The following is an 18106-nucleotide window of genomic DNA, read 5'->3' as shown; positions in this document are numbered from 1 at the left end:
AAGTCCTGAGTCACACCTGATTACATAAACCCCACCTCAGCATTTGGAATTGCCAGATGTAGTTTCTGTCCATTTGTTGAAGCATCATCAAGGGGAACAGAGCAAACTGCCTGATGCGAAGCCCCAACAGAGCTGGCCTGAGGGCCTGTCTAACAAGCACATGGGAAGGAATCTGAAACAGATGCATCCACAGATACAGCTGCCCTTGTCTCTCTGCATCAGGTGCACTGTGTGCAGGGTGTGTGAGCTCACTCTGTTTAATCGGCCTTCAAAACGGGTCACCTGGGTAGGTGTTGTTGGCCCATACAAAAGATCATCCAGGCCTCCTTCCCTCATGGACTAGTCAGACCACATGATCCCATTGTAATCTGATTCTATGTAACTGCTGAGTAGATTTATAAGGGCGTCTTAATAATATTGAACATTTGGTCAGGGTGTTATCTGTTCCACTTTCTGACCTGAATGAATTGGCCATGACATTGCAAGAATGTGATAAACATCAGTAGGCAGTTCCTCCCACCCTCTCTCCGTTCTCCTTTCTTTTCTGGGGGTGGGAGAGGTGGTTTGAATGAATTAATTTATTAGGTCTTTTAATAATACTTAATAGGAGTAAATCCATTCTTTCATGCTTTGGCCATTTCTCGAGACTAGGGAGAACTTTCCATTAGTGAGCAAAGTGATGTGGTGATCCAGGTGACACATCACTATAGCCTAGCAGACTGTTTAATATCTGGCAAGGTGGAGCTAACAAGCCAGAAATCTAGCATTAGCTTCTGAACACCTCCATTTGGATGGACCTCAGGCACCTGACTCCCAAAGTGTGTGAAGCAGAGCTTGATGCCCTCCTCCTCCATCCTCCCCATACCTTGTGCTCCTTCCTGTTCCCCTCTCACCCCTAGAGACCAGCACCACCTTTCCCCTCACTCTCCTGGCCTGACTTTGGAATGCCCGTGCCCTTCTCTTTGTCCACATTGCTGCCCACTTCACTCAGCCTCCATTGCACACCCTCAGTCCATGCCTTCAGTCCCCTTCTCACCAGGATTGATGGAACAGCCTCCTCATTGATCTCTTGGTCCCTGTCACACCATTTTTCACCTTGTTGCCAGACTGATCACTCCAGGAGCAAACAGACCCTATCATTCTGTTTCAGATTGGCAGTTGGCTCGCTATAACCTTCCTGATAAAGTGCATCATTCTTAGGGTAAGGCTGAATGGCCTGTCCTTGTTTCTGGCCTGCCCTGTTTCTCACCCTTTCCTCTGCATGCTGCCCAGGGTGTAAGCAGGTTGAGCTTATACAGTGAAGCAGGCAGGTCAGATGCCTAAAAAATGAACACACACACTCACCCACACACAAAATCACCCACACACCTGTTTGCCTACTGACCAGTGACTCCTGTTTTAGAACTGCAACCATGACTGTCTCTATCCAGGTCACTTGGGCTTAGAAATGTGAAACGAGTGTCACCTGCTTAAGACAGCCTCCCTGCTTACTTATTCTTCTCGCCACCCTTTCTTCCAGAATCAGAAGTTACTGACGGAAGGCCCATTTCTCCTCAATTTTATTTGTTTATTTTTGCCTGTAACTGTCTGTCTTCCAGGAGTGCTGGAGCCAGGATTTCCTGAACCAGAGTCAGCTAGCCTCTAGCAAGGGTTGGAAACTTCCACACTCCTTTTGCCTTGTCCTGTTGCACCTGTCAGGTGACCCTCCTCTCTTTTCCTGAAGGGTCAGAAAGGTGGCTGGAACTTGCTGTGCCCAAGTAGCTTGGCTTCCAACAGGAGCAGAAAGAGCCAATCAAGCGCAAGTGGACAGCCAAGCTCCACGGATGGCCCACGTCACAGCTGCTCAGCATATGAACATCTTCGGTGCCCCTCCCCATCCTCACAGTGCCCCTCAGGGGGAGTGGGACTGGAGGCTTGTGTTTTATTTCAAAGATTCCCTGGTCACAGGTGTTGTCAGTGTCTGCAGTTTAGGCCGTGGCTTTGTGGTTGCCTCATGTGAAAGTTCTAGGGAATAAAATAAGGCGGCCTGAAAATGGCCAGAATGCATGAGGCATCTGCCAGAATCGGACCTATTGTGATGTTTGGCCTGCCTGGTGCTCTCCAAGTGCTCAGGGGCGGCAGAGGAAATGGAATCCATTTAGTTCTCCCGTGACTGCCCCCCACCACGAATTGCCTGGAGAGGGTTTTCTTGTGAAAACGTCTGCTTCAACCTTCTGTTTCTAGCCCTTGTTTTATTGCCTCCCCCTCCTCGGCTGCCGCTATTTCACCGCCTCTACCCTGACAAAGCACCAGGTTTATTCTCTCCCTCTGCGTGTTCGCCCGCTTGGGAGTCTAACCAATGTCCCAGCCTCAGCTAATACATTAGAATTTGAATAAATGTATAACAGCAGGTAGCAAGTGACTGGTGACAGGGTGACATATTGACTTAATATCTTGTGTAATGTGATATGAAAGATGTGCCTTTTGGTGTGTATTTTCATTTTAATTATTTTTTGTTGCTTTTCTTAGGCAGACACTTGTAGGCAGTTTTGAGTAATTGTCTGAAATCATTAACATGTTTATTAAATAAGGAAGCAGAGTGCATTATCTAGCGAATCAATTATGTAAATGCACAAAAAGCATAAGAAATTAGTCTTTAACTGTTGCTGAGCTGCATCCATTTTCTAAATTATAGATGAAAGTTGCTCTGTGCACCGTGAGTGTGTTGGGGGTATATTTAGAGTCATCCTCCTTTCTTAGAGTTTTAAAGCAGCTACAACTTATGGTTTTCTTTGGGAGGGGGCATTTCTGAGGTAAGCAGCTGGTAGGGACTTAATGTCGATCCTTCGTGTAGGTGGCAACAGACAGTCAGCGGTGAGACACAGAGCAGTCTCTCCTGAAGGGTCCAGGCGAGATGATAAACAGTGTCAGTGGAGCAGAAGCGATCCTGTCCCTCCTCTGGATGACAGTGACGCCATCTAGGTTCAAAATTGTCAGTGCTGTATGTTTTTTAAGTGAACCCATCATTTACTCTGATTGCTTATAATTAAAATCTTCTAAAAAATATTTCTGCTGTTTTGGCTCAAGCCTAATTTTTGGTAACATTGGCTGTTTTCATTTGGGAAGTGGTTGCCTCCTATACGTAGGAGCTCACTGCAAGTACCCACCATCCCCTAGCTGATTAAATTACCTCGACATTTAAGAAAGGCACTCTTCACTTCATGCCCCTATTGTTTGTTTGATTTTTGTCTCAGGACTTGGTGGGTCCCCTTTCTCCCCACAGATTCAAATAATTCACTCAAACATACATGGATTCCCATTACTTGGCCTTGAGTTTAATGACTGAAAGGGAAACAATTGTGCTGGACTCCTACCCCTTCTCTTGGCTCAAGGTATTTCCTCTAATCCTTCTTCTCATGGCAACCCAACAAGGAAGACTGGGGCAGAGATCCCACCTACTTTGAATTCTTTTTTAGTGAGAGGTTTACGAGCAGATTCAAGTGCACTCAAAAGCAGATAGTAGGGAGGGTGAAGACTGGCATTCTAATACGTGAAATTTTAGTTTCCTGAGCTGGAAGGAGACATTTGCCTGTTACAGTTTTTCAGTCCTTTCTTCTTTAAAATGGAAATCATACTACTTATATTTAATGTAGGTTCCCAATGTCTGCTTACAAAACATTTTGGAAGCCCCTCTCCTCCCCCCAAAAATGTCAGGCAGAAGGATGTGTAGAAAGGGGTAGGTAAACATCTGGATCAGGGCTGGACTCGGGTACTTTAATCGGACTACACAGAACTGGTCATTTAACTGTTGTGCACTCTGTTTTCCTATAAGTAAGTTGGGAGCAATAACACATAACTCATAGGCTTTTTAGGATTAAATTGGAATATATATTAAATACCAATTAGCATAACTGGCACATAGTATTTCAACAACTCAGTTTCCTCTCCAGAAGTGTTAAGAACTACTAGGATTTGAGTTAAATTGGCATAGTTTCCTATGCAGAAGATAAATACATTTGGAGACTTTATACAGATTGTTGCATATAGGAGTAAGCTTATGATATTGATTGTAAGAGAATCAGGAGATATTCCCGCTACAGGAGTACAGAAACAAAAAGAGAGTTCTGTTAGGTGTGGAAAAATCTTAAGTCACAGGCCATAAAGGTATCTTTATAAGTAGAAATTTCAATTGCATGTTCCGATTTTCTCTTGACCATTAGGATTTTAAAGTAATAAATGTACAGAGTAAAGAATACCAGCGTAGTATGGAAGCATAGACAATGAAGCACAGCTCCCATCCCTTCCTTCTGGACCAAGTCCCCAGAAGTAACCAGCGTTAACAGGCTTTGCGTGTATTTTGGATACACGTGTGAATCGATCTGTAGGAACAGTTCCTAGAAGTGGAGAAGCTGGGTCCAAGGGTGAGTGCACTTTTGATTTAGAAAGATAGGCCCAATTATCCTCCATGAAGATTGGTAGGGAATCACATTCCTCTCAATAGTGTGTGAGAGTATCAAAATTAACAACTCTGCCTCAGCAGCCATTTAATCTTTGTTTCTCTAGTAGGACAAATGGCACTCATTGTTTTTTTAATTTGCATTTTGTTCTTGAGAATGAAGTTAAGTATCTTTTTATGTGGATTAGCCATTTGCCTTTCTTTTTCTGTGAACTGCACTCACAAGAGCAGACCCTGCTGTGCTCAGCTACTCAGAGGGCTGCTCAGGAGGAAGCCCCCTTCCCTCAGCTGCTACACAGGCTGTGGAGGAAGGAACTAAGCTGCCAGCTCCACTCTGGGGGTTGCTTCAGCTGAAGAGAGACCACTAGCCTAAGGGTCTCACCCCCTCCCTGCAAATACCCATGTCCAGTGATCAGTCAGTTTGGGATCATAAGGGTTCAACCCCTTCGCTACCCATTTGGAAGCCCCAGCCCCAGAGCTGCCAGTCCAACTGGTGGACGTCTTGGCTATGGTTTCAGCACTGCCCAGCTTCATCTGTGCAGTCCTGGTTCCTTCTCTTCCCCATAGCGGGGGTGGTCCTGGGAACACTCCCCAGTGAGCCTCCTGCACTCTGTTCTCCGTTTCTAAATCTGATTCCCAGAGAGCCCAACGTATACCCCTAACCATACCCATTTTAAAGCTGAGTTCTCGGTCCCTTTATAAGTGGTTTAAAGGTGCTCTACTTAGGACACATTAGCTGTTTCTCTAAGTTGCCAATATTTTTGCCTCTGTCATTTTTCCCCACATTGTTGTTGGTACTCTTTGCCTTTCAAATGTTTCAAATGCTGATGCAAATTTATTAGTTTTTCTTTATTTTTCTTTTTTTGATATGGCATTTGGTTTTTTGTCCTTAGCCTAGTAGGGCCTTCCTTATGTTAAGACTTTTTTTAATGTTCTCATTTTTTTGTTCTAACAACTTTATTTTTCACATTTACATTTTTGAGCCATCTGGGATGTATTTTGATGTAAGACATGAGAATAGAACCTGCATATTTTTCTCCCTAGTAACTGGCCAGTCGTACCAACGTATTTATTGGTTAATCCATCATTCTTCCACATCCGAGTTGCCAACTTTATTATAAAGTAAATTTCTATATGTATTATATCTGTTCCTGATCTATTGTTGTTCTATTTTTCTGACTGTTCTTTTGCTAGTAACAAACTGTTTTAATTACCTTAGCTTCATAATATGTTTGAATATCCAGTTGGGTTAATAACCCTATATATCCTGAAAATTCTCACAGGTCAGTATTTTATGTGCATTTTAAAATTAACTTTCCAAGTTTCAGAAATACTCTTACTGGCATTTTTATTGGGATCATATTAAATTTATAAAGTGATTTGGGGAAAATAAAATGTTACAGTGTATTTTCCACTCATGAGCAAAATACATGTTTCCACTAATTTGTCATTTTTCCTATCTCACTGTAGGATTTTAAAGTTTTTCTAATGAATTCTATGTACTTTCAAATTTATTTCTTGAAAAAGTATGCTTTTTGCTCTTGTACATACTACCTTCTATATCTTCTAATAGCTTTTGTTTATATAATAAAAGCTATTAATTGTATGCTAGTTTTGTAATTCATCTGCCTTAATTCTCTCTTCATGTTTTGATTCATTTTCAGTTGACTCTCTTTGATTTTCTAGGTTCATATACGTATCATCTGCAAAAATAATAATTGTCTCTTCCTTTATAAGTTTTATTATTCATGACTACATGACTCTGCTTGGACTGCCATAACAAAATACGTTACCTGGGGTGGGGGCTTAAGCAATAGAAATTTATTTCTCACAGTTCTGGAGGCTGAAGCCCAAGGTGAGGAGCATGAAGGGGGCTACAGTGTGAGCTCTCTGGTATCGCTTCTTGTAAGGACCAGTCCTGTAGGATCAGAGCCTACCCTTATGACCTTGTTCAATTTCACAACCTCCCTCCAAATAAAGCTACACTGGGGTTCAGGACTTGAACACATGAATTTGGAGGTTGAGCACACCAACATCCTGTCCATAACAATGACTTTCTCCTAATTGCATTGGAAAATGTAAAATTATAGGGTATTACTGGTCGTGGCCATTTTTGTCTTAATGAGGATGCTGCTTATGTGTCACCATTAAGCCTGATTCTGGCTTTTGAGTTAAGATGTATTTATTTATATATTTAGTTAAAGATTTTATTTATTTTTAGAGGAGAAGGGAGGGAGGAAGAGAAGGAGAGGAATATCTACATGAGAGAGGAAACATTGATTGGTTGTCTCTTACATGACCCCAACTGGGGGGGGACCTGGCCTGCAATTCTGGCATATGCCCTGGCTAGGAATTGAACCAGTGACTGATCTGGGGGAGGACACCTAACCCACCAAGCCACACCCATCCAGGCAAGATATATTTATATGTTTCTTTTTCGTATAAAGTATTCATAGATTCCTATTTTATGAGCACGTTAAATCATATGGATTTTGATTTTATTAAATGCGTTTTTAGCACTTATGGAAATTGTCATATGGTCTTTATCCATTAATGTATAAACATTATAAATTTTAGAAGTACAAGTTCTGTTTTTGAATGATGCTGGTAGCCCTGTTTGGTCATGATATGTTATTCTTTGATGTGTTGGATTTTGTTTGCTAATGTTTGAGTTAATATTTTTACATCGTTATTTATAAGTTGGATTGGTCTGAATTTTCTTTCTCGGGTTATTTTTGTCAGGTTTGGAATGAGTGTTAAAGCTGTTTTGAAAAAATAACTTGGAAGTTTTCTTTCCTGAATACATATTTAAGTATTTTAATGTGAATCAGCATGAAACAGCTTATTAATAGTGTTTTTTCAGTGATTCCCTAAATATGTTTTTAGAGGAGAATATTATATTATTAATTGACCAGGCTGGGCCTGTCCTTTTCGAGCTGAGAAGGGGGTGGAGAGGCTAACAGATGCACAGGCAGACCTCAGAGATATTGCGGGTCCTTTCCAGATGACCGTGATAAAGCGAGTATCACAACGAAGTCACAGTCTCTTTGCTGGTGGAGAGTCTTGGCTTCAGTGAGTTTGAAGAAAAAAGGCAACATCTGTGGAGTGCAATAAAGCGAAGTGCCATACAGTGAGATGTGCCTGTATTCCTGAGGCAGGAAGAAACGCCGCCGGTGCCGAGCAGTTGGCCTGTGTGATGGGAAGGTGGGGAGCTGTGGTATGCAGCTGGAACACTGGGAAGCCATGGAGAAACCTTGGAGATATTTAGGGTAACAAGAAACCCATTATACGTTGGTCTATATTGTGTGCATTCTGAAATTAGAAATCTTTACATATTCACACTGTTATCCTGTGGCAAAATGTGAGAAGGGTAAATGTCATAGTTCTCCCCCAGTTTATAATTTCTTTGGAGACCCTCCCCATACCTCAGCCTCCTGCCTCTTCCACACTTAGGTCAGGATCCACCTGGTGGCAGTCCTGGGCAGGACACCAGGACCCAGTCACTCTCCTTCCTCCCAAAGTGTACATTTGTGAATGAACCATTTGGCCAATCCAAGCTCAAGTGCAAATTGGTGGTGGTCGTTTCTTTCTGTGTCTTCCACAGGTGACCTCTTTGTATTTTTCAGGGTGGCCTGACAATACTTAAAGCATGGAGCTGGTGGTGACCTACCAGGTGGGCTTTCAGTGCCTTTTTGTGTATCCGGTGGAGCCTCGCTCCCTGTTCTCACTCAGGCTGTGATGGGTGGGGTCGACTTGATGCTTGTGAAATCAAACCCTGATACCGTCTCATTGGGTCTCAGCAGTTGTTGCATCTTTGAAGGCACTGATTTCTTTGTAAAGTCCTCTTGAGGTTAATCCTCTAATAGATTTCTAAAATTTAAAGAAAAAAAGCCCTTTTCCCAGGTTTCTGTTTTCTTCTTTCTCATGCTGGACAGTGGGATTAAATTGGATCATTTTGCTTTTTATTTTTTTAATTTATTTTAATTCATTTTTTTCTCTCTTGTTGTCTTGCCGCTAGTCCTGAGCAATAGTGTTAGACTTTGTAACAGAGGATACGATTATTACACAATAACGTGCATTGGCTTAAAACTGCTTCAGCCACAGGCTGCTCTGATAAAGTCTTTATTCCAAATTCTGCATCAGTTCCAAACCTCACTCATCATGAAGATGTATTCCTAAGAACATATATTGAAGAACATTGTACATAAGACAAGCCTGTGAACGTTGCTTCAGCCCCAGAAGTCAGTATGCACCCCTTTCTAAATACAGCCTTTTGAAATGTGACTCCTTGAGCAGCTTTTGGCTTTAAAAATAAAAAGGATTTTTGGGGGGTCCAATTTACACTTTCGGGTTGTGATATTAACAGATAAGGATACTGCAAATAGAATGGAAGTTGGTAGGATTTAGGCTTCTGAAAGGAGGTTTCTTGCATGAAAAACAGCCTTTTTTTGACAAGCTGCTTGTCAAGGGTTTCATCAGCCTTTCTTTTCATTTATTTATTTGGTTTGAGTGAGTTTGCAAGTTGTTTGGTGTATTTTGTGCTTGCTGCTCACCGTCAATAACAGAAGATTAAAAATATTCCCCAATATGAATATTCAGTAGGTTCTTCTTCCATATCTGCCCTAGAGGACCAGTGTTAAAACCCAGACAAAGGGCTGGCCCTGGCAAATCTGCCCTGAGCCGAGCCCCTGTGCCTCTGCTCTGGGTTTCCTGCGCCCCTCGCCCCGGCCCACGGCCCATGTGGGCTGCTCCTGACTAAGATCTCCGGTTCTCCTCGGCATTCCCTGGCTCACCAGCTCCTCATCTGTGGTTTGGACCCTCCTGTTTTAAATTAAATTTATTGGGGTGATGCCAGTTGATGACAACATTATATAAATCTCGGGTGTACATTTTTATATAACTCTGTACTGTGTGCTCACACCCACAGTTTAGTCTTTTTTTGTCAACTTGTTTTTGACCCCTGTTACTCTCTGCATCCTCCCCCCACCCCTTTCCCCTCTGGTAGCCACCATTCTGTTGTCTGTGTCTGTGATCTTTTTCTTTTATGTGTTTTTTATGTTGCTCTTTGTTTTATATCCCACATATGAGTGAAATCCTGTAGTTCTTGTTGTTTTTCATCTGAGTTATCATAATACCCTTGAGATCCATCCATGTTGTCGCAAATTGCAATATTTCATCATTTTTTATGGATGAATAGTATTCCATTATCTGTATATATCACATCTTCTTTATCCAATTATTTGTTAAAGGTTACTTAGGTTGTTTCTATGTCTTGGATATTGTGACTAATGCTGCAGTGAACATAGGGCTACATCTATTTTTATGAATAAATGTTTTCAAATTCTGGGAGAAGATACACTGACTTTGGATTTCCAAGTCTTATGGTAACCCTATTCTTAATTTTTTGAAAAACCTCCATACTGTTCTCCATAGTGTCTGCACCTATTTACATTCCCATGGACATTACACAAAGGTTGACATTTCTCCACATTCTCTGCAACACTTGTTACTTCTTGCTTTGTTGATAATAACCTTTTAAACAGGTGTGAGGGAGTATCTCATTGTGGCTTTGATTTGCATTTCCCTAATACCTGGTGATGTTGAGCATCTTTTCATGTATCTGTTGGCCATCTATATGTCTTCCTTGGAAAATTTTTAATCTGATTGTTTGTGGGTTTTGTTGTTGTTGTGGTTGTTGAGTTGTTTGAGTTCTTTATATATTTTGGATATTAGCCCCTTATGGGAGGTATCATTTGCAAATATCTCCTCCCATTCAGGTGGGTTGCCTTTTTGTTTCATTGATGGTTTCTTTTGCTGTTCAGTAGCCTTTTAGTTTGATATAGTCCCATTTATTTATTTTGCTTTTTCTTCTCTTGCTTTTGGGGTCAAGTTCACAAGACCCCTCTAAGACCAACGTCCATAAGTTTAATGCCTGTATTTTCTTCCATGTATTTAACTGTTTAAGGTCTTATATTTAAGCCTTTAATCATTTTGAGTTAATTTTTGTGTGTGATGTCAGATAGCAACGTAGTTTCATTCCTCTGCACATGGCTTTCCAGTTTTTCCAACACTGTTTATCAAAGAGACTTGCCTTTCTCCACTCCGTTTTTGGCTTCTTTGTTGAAAATCAGTTGCCCACATATGTGTAGGTTTATATGCATCATTCTTCAACTCTTCTGTACAGCATTGGAACTTACGGAACCAGGAAAGTTCCTTTCCTATGGAACCAGTGCTTTCCATTGTTAAAAGGGAAGCTGAGGCATATTCAAAATTTTAAGAGGTTATTTGAGCAAAAATCTACTTGAATCTAGCAGTGCCAAACCAGCAGTGACTAGGAGTACTCTGCCCGCAGCAGCTCAGGGGCAAGACTTATATAGAGAAAGTGTGGAAGCAAAGAAAGGAATTACCTGACTGGCTATAGTTTAAAGCCTATTGGCTGTTTGTGATTGATTGTCCTTATTGGTTTGATTTCATAACCTTGAGGCATTTACAGGCTTAGATTTTCGTTTGCTTTCATAGGCCACCAGGGCATTAGAGACACTTCAGTCTAATGGGTTCCTTGTTGAACTAATTTAACACTCTCAAGGCATTTTCTGGAGTTCTAGCAGAGAACCATTCGAGTGAGAGAGAGCTCACATCTGGGTGGAAACATCATAGAATATTTCTTGAAGGAGATGACATTTAAAATGGATCTTCAAGAAGAGTAGAATTTTGACAGGGGGCTGTTGTCAATCAGGCACACCTCCCCATGAAATGGCATTCCTCGCTTGCTCCCAAAGCCCCTGTCCCCAGAGGCCTCGAGGCGGAACATTTTAGGCACTATGCTTGGCCTTCTGCCTGAACAGAAAGTGAGTGAAGTCAGAACCAAGTTTTCTTCTTCTGTCTTTGTATTTTTGGCAGTGAGCAGACACTGGTAAAATGAGACAATTGACATGTTGAGGAGACATTTTCTCTCCCGAAAAATAAGTTCGACATTGTACATTCAGTGTGCTGTGAATGTATATGCATACCGGTGGTTACATTTATAGCAGTACAACTGAGAATGTGCAAATGAAGCCTGGGAAGTGCCAAATGGTGTCCTCCAGCATCTAGCAGAACTTTTCTGGTGTGAGAGAAACTTTCAATCAGGTAGCAACTCCATTCGGTCCAATTTATTTAACTCTGTTTTGAAAGAAAACCTCGGAAAAGAGGCTAGAATTTTGGGAAAACAAAACATAAAGCCTTTAGGGGAGCATCTTTTCGTTTTTTTACTGTGATTTTTTTTTTAGGTTCTTTTTCTCCCATCAGATACTAGGCTCCCTGTGTCCCACCTGGCCCTGGTGGCAGCCTCCAAGGCAGGGCTACAGGTGTGTGTTGTCCTGTAGTGGCCTTGCTGGATTTCTTCACGAGATTGGTGAGCGAGAGATTGTCCTGAAGAATCAAACTCATGGCTCTTCCAAAGCGCTCCGCTTCCCCCAGCAGAAGTAGGCCCATAAAGCCCGAGGGTCACTGTCATGCTACTAGTCTAGGTGGGTCCTGGTCACATTTTCTCACCTGCAAATCAAAAAGCTTTCTATTAACTTATCCACATGTTGACATATTAAGAGCCTCTTCTTTCTTTTGTCCTAGTTGACGTCTTGAATTAAATTGTTTTAATTTTCTTCTTTGTTGGTATGTTTGTTTTTGTTTTCTAAGAAAGCAAAAAAACCCCCCAAAACAAAAAAAAAAACTTTGGGTCTTTTCAGGCAAAATGCTACCCAAACTGAATTTCATGGAACACTGGTGGTTGGTGAGGGTGAGGGTGGTGGTCTGTGGGGAATATTTTCCCAGTCAGTTTAGTTTGGGAAAGCCCTACTTTCTGTGTCTCTCCTTTGTTGCTTCCCAGTGCTTATTAGTATATTAAAGACTGAGAAGTTTGCAGTTTAAACATTCTTAAACTTTGTTTAGCCTAGCATTTGCACAACTGCACCTCCTGACATCGGAGGGACACAAGCGTTCCACAGAACAGCCTGGGCTGTGCAGAGAGAGGCCCTCCCCACACCTCGCAGGAGCTTCTCTGTCTGCGCTTCACAAACTTCCTTGCTGGTGGCACTAGTTTGATTCTGAGGCATGAAGGGACTTGGATTTCTTTTACTGTGAAAGCCTGCACATTTTGCAAAGGAATTCCGAGGATCTGCGCTTAAAACAGGCCCCGTTGCGATTTGAGCGTTCTTAGAGGGGTCTTCTTTGCCCCGGGGAGCAATGACAGCCTACCCGAAGCAGTGAGTTTTCATACTGTGTCAAGTCTGCTCTGCGAACATTTTTATTCATGCGTCGTTCAGCATACACGAGCCATCTAGCTCCATCCCACGTCTGTGTGAGTCACTTTTTTTTAAGTACTTCTTTTTTAAAAAAGTGTCTTATGCACATAGATAATTAGAAAAAAAGAATAAAAATAAATCTTGTTGTTTAATTAAAAAACCCAAATGAGTCTTAAGAATCAAATACATATGTTTCTCACTTTCTTGGATTACCAATAATTACCACCTTTGTTCTGGTCTTATTCCAAGCATGCGAGTTAGCATTTTTTAGCATAAAAATGAATAATATGAAAACAGCATGTCAAAATAGAGGTGATACTGTATTAAGTTCTTCCAAATGAGTCAGTATAAATACAAAATGGAAAAGTTTACCATAACCGTATGCTTCAGGTTCACAGCCCCTTGTATTTCTCTTTCCAGGCTAATTATGTTGTCCTGATGGACAGTAACTTTCCAATTTGTATGCTCCTGTTTCAAGATTATTGCCCAGGAAATGGGATATTTAAAGTTATTCATTACTGTTGAGTGGATTTACTGATTGTATGATATTTGTCAGAATTGGAACCTGCTATTACCTATTATTTCATCATTAAATTTAATGTATGAAAACTGTAATTTTATAGCTGTTCATTACTGTGTTAATTTAACGTAATGCAAATTGATTGTTCAGCAAGAGTGGCACTCGTCTAAGCACACGTTTTAAATTAAAAAATGCTAACTGTAGTTTGGCTCTGTTCTGAGAGGAGGAGTGTGTTGCAGCTCAGGAGAATGTCTGCTCTTGGAAGGGCCCAGCACACTGAACAGGCTCAGTAATTCACTGCTGCAGGCTGATGCCTCTTCTATTGCAGGCATACGCTGCCAGGAATGGGAGCATATTACAAAGGGGAACATGTATGTGCAATATATTAATTTTGCAGGAAAGAGCTTAAGGTCTGTTTCTTTAAGAAGGTTAATATTCAGAAACATAGGAGACAGGTGAACCTCGATCTTCAAGTCTGGGCTGTCTTTCTCTCTTGAGACAGAACATTTTTGAAAGTTACACCAGTAACTATTGTGGCTGATATTTCCTGTATTGTATATGCTGCAGAATAAATGAATGATGAAGAGCCTGGAGAGAAATAAAACATGCCAGATTTTGTGGTATTCAGAAGGCAGCTTTAGCCCTGGCTGGTGTGGCTCAGTTGGTTGGAGTGTCGTCCCATAACAGAAAGGTTGCGTGTTCGATTCCCAGTCAGCACATATACCTGGGTTGTGGGTTCAGTCCTCGGTCTGGTTGCATGCAATCCCTGGTCTGGTCATGTACGGGAGGCAACCAGTCGAAGCTTTTCTCTTACATTAATGTTTCTTGCTCTCCCTTCCTCATTCTCTAAAAGCAATGAAAAACTGTCCTTGGTTGAGGATTAAAAATTTTTTTAATAAAATAAAATTTTAAAAAGGCAGCTTTAGAGTCAGTATATCTAGATTTCTTTGAAACATTTTTATTTATATTGGAACATATTGGCCATATTTATTTGGATCTGGAGAGATCAGTGCTCCTCCCTTTTTGACTGTTGTTAGCTTGGGTCTCCAGCCACTAGGTGATGGACCAAGTCTTCTAAGAATAGGTGGATGACAACATGGAAATCCCAGGAAATATCATATGCAAAGCTGAGGTTATTCTTGTCATTGGACTTAAAATAAATGTCATATTTATGAGCCTTATTTTTAAGAGCGTAAACTTCAGGAAGAGATAATATCCTGACCAGGAAGCACTATGAACAAAGTTTCAAATTCTTTGCCATTAATGGCATTGTGTTACAATTGCCATTGTTATTATGTGCCAGTCTTGGGCTGGTTCATCAGCCCTGGTGTCTCTGAATTACATATTAATGGAAACACTTTAGCCTGAAGAACTGCCCTTTTTCCTGTTCGAATGAGTCATCTTATTTATTTTTCCATGTTTATTGAGCTATAATTGATATACATCACTTTGTGAGTCTAAAGTATACAGTACAATGACTTGACCTACAATATTGTGAAATGATTGTCACAGTTAACATCCATCATCTTATGTACGTACAAAATAAAAAGAAAAAGTGTTTTTCTTGTGATGAGAAGTCTTAGGATCCACTCTTTCAACTTTCAGATATATTATGTAGCAATATTACTTATAGTCATCATGGTTGTGCACTACATTCCCAGTACTTATTTATCTTATAATTGGAATTTTGTACCATTTGACTACTTTTATCCAATCCCTCCTCCTGCCCCCATGCCCCACTTCTGGTAACCACAAATTTGATCTTTTCTTATGAGTTTTCGTTTGTGTTTAGATTCCACATATAAGTGAGATCATATGGTATTTGTCTTTTTCTGTCTGACTTATTTCACTTAGCATAATACAACCTTTGTTGCATAAAATGGCAGGATTTCCTTTTTATGGCTGAAAAAACTTTATTATATGTATATGTATATGTATGTGTGTGTGTATACACACACACTACTTCTTTATCCATTCATTCATCAGTAGACATTTAGGTTGAGGCTATGACTTGGTTAACAGAAATAACACTGCTATGAACATGGCAGTGCACATATTTCTCCCGTAGAGTGTTTTTGTTTTCTACAGTTATATTCCCAGAAGTGGAATTGCTGGATCATATGATAGTTCTGTTTTTAATTTTTGAGGAACCTCCATACCATTTTCCATAATGGCCACACCATTTCACAACTCCATCAGCAGAGCACAGGGTTTCCCTTTTCTTCACATCCTCGTCTGCATTTGTTATCTCATGTCCTTTGGATTATCACCATTCTAACGGGTGTGAGGTGATAGTTCATTGTGGCCTTAATTTCATTTCCCTGGTGATTAGTGATACTAAGCACCTCTTCAGGTACCTGTTGGCTATTCATAGAACTTCTTTGGAAAAATGTCCTTTGCCCGTTTTCAATTTTTTTTTTTGCTATTGAATTATATGAGTTTTTAAAAACCCCTTTTCAGATATGTGGCTTGCAAATATTTTTCCATTCCATAAGTTTTTTTTAATGAAGATTTATTTCTAGAGAGAGGGAAAGGGAGGGAGAAATAAAAGGAGAGAAACATCAATGGTGGTTGCTTCTCATGTGCCCCCTACTGGGAACCTGGCCCGAAGCCCAGGCATGGGTCCTGATTGGGAATTGAACCAGCGACCCTTTGATTTGCAGGCTGGTGCTCAATCCACTGAGCCACACCAGCCAGGGCCATAAGTTTTCTTTTTCATTTTGCAGTTGTTTCCTTTGCTGTGCAGAAGCATTTTAGTTTGATGTTGTCCCACTTGTTTATTTTTCATCTGTTGTTTGTGCTTTAGGTGCTGTATCCAAGAAAATCATTGCTAAGAATCATGTCAAGGAGCTATTTCCCTATGTCTAGAAGTTTTATGGTTTCAGGTCTTATGTTTAAGTATTTAATACATTTTGAGTTAATTTTGTGAGTGGTGTGAGATAGGGAGCTCGTTATTTTACATGTGAACATCCAATTTTCCTAGCACCATTTATTGAAAAGACTTCTTATTTTTCCATTGAGGATTCTTGGCTTTCTTGTCAAATATTAGTTGACCATATATGCCTGGATTTATTTCTGGTCTCTTAATTCTGTTCCATTGATCTATGTGTTTGTTTTCATTGCAGAACCATATGATTTTTGTTGCTAGAGCTTTATAACATAGCTTGAAATCAGGAAGTGTGGTGCCTCCTGCTTTCTTGTTCTTTCCCGAGATTACTTTGGCTGTTTCATGTCTTTTGTGGTTCCATATAAATATTAGGGTTTTTTCTTTTTACTTTTGTGAAAAATGCCATTGGAATCTTGAAAGAGATTGCATTGAATCTGTAGATGGCTTTGGATAGTAGGGGCATGTTAACAATGTTAATTCTTTCAAATTATGAACACAAGATTCCTTTTCGTTTATTTGTGTTTACTTTGCTTTCTTTCATCTGTGTTAGAGTTTTCAGTGTAGAGATCTTTCACCCCCTTGGTTAACTTTATTCCTAAGTATTTTATTGTTTCTGATGCTATCCTGAATAGGAATGTTTTCTTTTTTCCAGATAAATCATTGTTAAGAGAACTGCTTTTTTTTAAACTGTGTGTTCATTTAGTGTTTGTTTATAATAAATAATATCTCTTTTTTTCCCAGTGTTGTCTTGTGGTAACAAGGTGCCCATTTTGTTTTATCTCATTGTAGTCTATTCTTTATTTTTTTTCTTTAATTAAAAAAGAACCTAATTAAATGATTTTGCTGGGATTGTCAGTGACTGTAAATTAAATCTCAAACATTAGGTATGAGTTACAAATTCACTCAACTGTGAACTTCACAACTAAAATGGAACCATCTCTAGGGTCAGGTGTTCCAGTTGGTTAATAATGCCCATCAGCATCACGTAACCGTTTAAGAAAAAAATGGGGGGAAATTGTATATGGGAGGAAAATAAGTAGGGGAAGTATAAATTCTCCAGCTGGTTTTGTGGACAGATCATTGTGGGGGCAGTAAGAGTCTTGATGTAGGGATGATAATGACAGCCACAGATTCTGAGCGAGGAAACACTCTACACCCTTTCCAGAATAGTGGAGAATAAGTTCCGGAAGTGGCACACTAAGCCAGAGTCGATCCCTAAAAAGGAAAACAGGTAATACATAAGGAAGTTCAAATCAGATTCTACTTGGACATTTTGGTAGCCTTTTTGCTTGAACTTTTGAGGAGTCAGAAGTTATTTCCCCCCTCCCCCACAAAGCTTTCACTTCTTCATCCAACAGTGGGGTGTTAGTTTTCCTGGTGTTTCAGAGCTGGTAGATAGATGGCCAGTTGGGTAAAGATCATAGTGGTGCATGTTGGTTGTCTGTGTTTAATTTGAAATGATGTGTCAGGTCTGGCTCCTAATATTCCTTGGTGTCTATTAGATTTTTTTGATGGGCAGCTTATTACTTTCCACCGTCTCTCTGAGTTCATCACCCATGGTTCTGTAGTCCTGCTTTCTTCTTTCCTGGTGCCAGGCAAAGCACTTGAACGGAGGGATGTGCTGGCATTTGCAGCTACATGATTTCAGGGTTTGGTGGTAGGTTTTATTTAAAATTTTGAAATGTGGAAATACAAGCCTCTGACGTTAAAAATGTGAGAATAACATCAAAGTGTGAGAAAAGCTCTCACACTTAAATATTATTCTCACACTTTGGGGAACAAAATAGACTTTATTGGTAGGTTGTGTCTGCACTTGCTGTAAGTGGAATATGTCATATTATTCCTCCAAAGTTATGGTATAAACAGACAACACCAAAGTTTTGTTCAAGCATGCATTTAACTGGTGCATCTGCCAGAAACAAAACAATATAAAGAAAGAGAACTCATTACTGTTAGAAAAAAGGGGAAAGGGGCGTATTTTTGTT

At 40.3% G+C, this 18106-nt stretch overlaps 1 protein-coding gene and 1 long non-coding RNA gene across 2 annotated transcripts in view; one reads left to right on the top strand and one right to left on the bottom strand.

Annotated features, from left to right (window-relative positions):
* The window catches only part of RORA (RAR related orphan receptor A), a 701886-nt gene that overhangs the window by 74769 nt on the left and 609011 nt on the right, over positions 1–18106 (top strand). The window lies entirely within an intron of this gene.
* LOC118499049 lies at positions 1623–11551 on the bottom strand. Its single transcript, XR_004901554.1, has 3 exons — positions 10463–11551; positions 5983–5985; positions 1623–1634 (listed from the first exon to the last, which is right to left on the bottom strand). It is a non-coding gene; the product is annotated as an uncharacterized LOC118499049 (long non-coding RNA).

Source organism: Phyllostomus discolor, chromosome 1 (assembly GCF_004126475.2).
Source record: "Phyllostomus discolor isolate MPI-MPIP mPhyDis1 chromosome 1, mPhyDis1.pri.v3, whole genome shotgun sequence".
Taxonomy (NCBI): domain Eukaryota; kingdom Metazoa; phylum Chordata; class Mammalia; order Chiroptera; family Phyllostomidae; genus Phyllostomus; species Phyllostomus discolor.
This window is presented reverse-complemented; position numbering and strand designations above follow the sequence as displayed.